The following is a 4,353-nucleotide window of genomic DNA, read 5'->3' on the forward strand; positions in this document are numbered from 1 at the left end:
CTCACCTTAAATCAGAATTTCTGATCTACTGAAAGTCTGGCTAAGCAGAAGTTTTCCGTTACCATATCAACAGACAAAAGACTTGCTGAACAAATCTGTAGTGTAAATAAAGTTTATAGGGAGCATATGTAGACTGTTTAAGAGAATACACTGTTGTTAGCATCCTCAAGTACTTGAGGAACACCCATTTACACACAGATAATTGAGAGTATAATTACAAAACATTCTTAAGTATTAACCAAAGTAAGCACTCTAAGAACCTCTAAAAGGAATCTTTAATTATTGCAGGTCCACTTCTTTTATATACTTGAAAGAGATAAATCTTCATCCTTTTAAAAATATTCGATAGTTCAAATTTTGCACAAATGTGAGAAGCACATCTTTCTCTAGCTAATGCAAACTAATAAGCTGTTAAAATATATATTATGCTATAACACATTAATGTACTAGATTTTTTGTTTTTGCTTTTCAAGTACTTTAGCAAAACTTGGTATTTGCATATTTATATGATGCCTATAGATGCATACTTACATTTATAGCAGCATGGGATGACAGAAAGAGCATTGAACTTATCAGCTCTGCCACTATCTTGCAAGGTGAGCTTCAGTGTCAACTTGAGCCTAAGTTTTCTCACTATAAAATCAAGAGAAGTGCTTTGGCAACCATCCTACATCTCAGACTTGGTGCAAGGATCAAATCAGATGATGTTATTTAAACTAATGAAAGTACTTCATAAAGTGAAAGGCAAATATGTTCTAATTATTTTCTCTGCATAATGGATACTTGTCTTTGATTTAGAAGGAAATGAAGATGACACATACCATATTGAAATAACCAGATATACATTTTATGTTCATTATTACCCAAAAAGTGTACTGTGTCCTACTTGGGGTAAAACTGAAATTGAAGCAATCTACAAACATCTACTCATTCTATTTACCATTTAGAGTGCAGGGGTAGGCACTGAAACCATATGATTTTTTAGTAATTTGTAGAAATCTTTTAGATTTTAAAAATCTTTGTGATTTAGTATGTCAAGTAAGTGGAGTTTAAATGAAAATTTCACAAACATACAAGTTTTAGAAAACACAGAATGGGTCAGTCCTAAGGGCAGATAAAACAGTATGTCCAAATCAAGACCTCTGTAGCTTGGTTCATCTGCCCTCTTGTAGCCAAGACCTAGCACAGTGGCTAGCAAACAGAAAGCACTTAACAATTATTTGTTCTACTGTGATGCTTCTTGGTGAGCTATTAGTGAACCCTAGATAGATTTGCAAATGCAAGGACAACATACTTGCCCTCAAGGAAAAAATACTGTAAATTTCCTAAGGTAAAGGACCAGGTCTGTCTTATTTTCTGATGTAGCCCCAGATTGTAGAACTTGGTGATTGTTCAGTAGAATGTGTTGGGGATTTTTAAAAAGAACTCAATTAGGCCGGACGCAGTGACTCATGCCTGTAATCTCAGCACTTTGGGAGGCTGAGGCGGGTGGATTACCTGAGGTCAGGAGTTCGAGACCAGCCTGGATAACATGGCAAAACCCCCATCTCTACTGAAAATACAAAAACTAGCTGGGCATGGTGGCACATGCCTGTAATCCCAGCTACTAGTGGGGCTGAGGCAGGAGGATTGCTTGAACCTAGGAGGTGGAGGTTGCAGTGAACCGAGATCGTGCCACTGCACTCCAGCCTGGACAACAGAGTGAGACTCCATCAGAAGAAGGAGAAGGAGAAGGGGGAGAGGAGGAGGAGGAGGAAAAGGGGGAGGAGGAGGAGGAGAAGAAGGAGGAGGAGAAGAAGAAGAGGAGAAGGAGGAGGAGGAGAAGGAGGAGGAGAACTCAATGAGCAAGCAACTCCTAGAGGTTATGTCTTATGTAAGTTGACTAAGACATGGTCTTTATACTCAGTTTATCATATGAAGCGACCAGGGAGATAGAATTTTAAAGAACTATGGGACAACAGAGTAAGTGTCCAGTTATGAAATAAAGTGCTCTGGGAACATACGGCACTGTTTTGCTATGCCAGTTGCACATCAGAATCATCTAGGGATTTTTTGAAGCAATATCAGTGTCCCAGATCAAATAAAGCAGAGGATGGGGCTTGGGGCACTAATATTTATTTTTTAATTAGGTGATTCTAATGTGCAGCCAGCAATAGAATAGTTGATAGAGAAGTTAAAAAGGAGTAATTATAACAGGTAGAGGAGTCAGGAAAGGACATTTTCTCAGGTGAAATGATACTTATACTAAGCCTCTTTGTCTTTATGGTTCACGAAGTCCAGAAAAAATGCCAAATTTTTCCCCTTCCAAATGTTCAACAGACCTTCTCTTCTAAATGGATTATGAAGACGAGTTCCTCCCATGCGCTGTTCTTCCCAACCCTTTGAAGTTCTAAATCCCAAAGACTTAAAGTGGTACCCGAGAATCTTAAAAGTCCTAGATCACATCTCACTTTGCAAAAGATTCAATATCTGGATCAATTCAAGATACTGAATTGATAAAAATTCAATTCAACCTAGAGCAAGGTTAGAAAAAAATAAAAGGAGAACAAGGACCTTGTGATTCTCAAGTGGATGAACGTTTGATATTTATCTAATTTTCTTCACTTCAAGCGTTCTTCACATGTGGGCAAACCCAAGGGTGTGGATTTAATCAGGGCCAGTATTATGACTTGAGAAGTCAAAGCATTATCTTTATCTGTCATAAGTTTCAATCATGTTCATACTTAGTTATAATAACTTATACTAACTTTTATTTATAATAGTAGGCGAATAACTTGGTCTCCCATATTGAGAAGGAAAACAACAGGGTTCTTTATCTTATTAACCTGACTTTCCAATACCAACCAAGTTGGAGGAAAAATTCTTCCCTCTTCTTGCAAGTAATGCCAAAAATTGTGTACCAAAAGAGTATCCATTATAAAGTATCTGTTTTTAAAAATAATGTACTCAGGAGTAAACAGACAATCTACAGAATGGGAGAAAATATTCACAAATATACATCCAACAAAGGCCCAATATTCAGAATCGATGAGGAACTTAAACAATTTAATAAGCAAAAATCAAATAACCCCATTAAAAAGTGAACAAAGGACATGAACAGACACTTCTCAAAGAAGACATACAAGCAGCCAATGAACATATTTAAAAAATGCTCAAAACCACTAATCATCAGGGACATTCAAATCAAAACCAAAATGAGATATCATCTCATACCAGTCAGAATGGCTGTTATGAAAAAGTAAAAAAATAACAGATGTTGGTGAGGCTATGGAGAAAGGGAAACACTTAAACATTGTTGGTGAGAGTTTAAATTAGTTCAACCTCTGTGGAAAGCAGTTTGGAGATTTCTCAAAGAACTACCTCTTTTACCAAGGATCCACCAACATGGGCTGCGTTTTCACCAAAACCATGAAGAAGGCTGCCTGCATCATCATAGAAAAGTACTATATGCACCTGGGCAACGACTTCCAATCGAACAAGTGCATGTGCAAGGAGATCACCATTATCCCCAGCAAGAAGCTCCACAACAAGATAGTAGGCTATATCACCCATCAGATGAAGCAGATTCAGAGAGGCCCAGTAAGAGGTATCTCCATCAAGCTGCAGGAGGAGGTGAGAGAAAGGAAAGACAATTATGTTCCTGAGGTCTCAGCCCTGGATCAGGGGATCATTGAAGTAGATCCTGCCACTAAGAAAATGCTGAAACTTTTGGACTTCGGCAGTCTGTCCAACCTGCAGGTCACTCAGCCTACAGTTGGGATGAATTTCAAAATGCCTTGGGGACCTGTTTAAATCTCTTCTGCAATGCTGTATTATTTTCAATAAATCTGGGACAACAACAAAAAAGAACTAAAAGTAGAACTACCATTTGGCCAAGCAATCTCATTACTGGATATATGTACCCAAAAGAAAAATAAATCATTCTATGAAAAATACATATGTCCCTGAATATTCATTGAAGCATTAATCACAATAGCAAAGACATGGAATCAACCTAGATGCCCATCAACAGTGAACTGAATAAAGAAAATGTGGTACATATACATGGTGGAATACTATGCTGCCATAAAAAGGAACAAAATCATGTCCTTTGCAACAACATGAATGCACCTGCAGGCCATTATTCTAACTTAATTAATACAGAAACAGAAAACCAAATATACTTCATATCCTCACAAGTGAGAGCTAAGTATTGGGTATACATTTACATAAAGATGAGAACAATAAACACTGAGGAAAACAAGACGGGGGAGGGAGGGAAGGCCAGGCACAGTGGCTCCCGGCTATATGTTACTTTTGATGAGTATAAGGTGGATGGATCACTTGAGGTCAGGAGTTTGAGACCAGCCTAGC

The 4,353-nt window shown here is 37.8% G+C and overlaps 1 pseudogene; it reads left to right on the top strand.

The window, feature by feature from the left end:
- The first annotated feature begins 3,384 nt into the window (after positions 1–3,384).
- Positions 3,385–3,792, top strand: LOC111542896 (annotated as a pseudogene).
- The last annotated feature ends 561 nt before the right edge of the window (positions 3,793–4,353 follow it).

Source organism: Piliocolobus tephrosceles, chromosome 5 (assembly GCF_002776525.5).
Source record: "Piliocolobus tephrosceles isolate RC106 chromosome 5, ASM277652v3, whole genome shotgun sequence".
Classification (NCBI taxonomy): Eukaryota; Metazoa; Chordata; class Mammalia; order Primates; family Cercopithecidae; genus Piliocolobus; species Piliocolobus tephrosceles.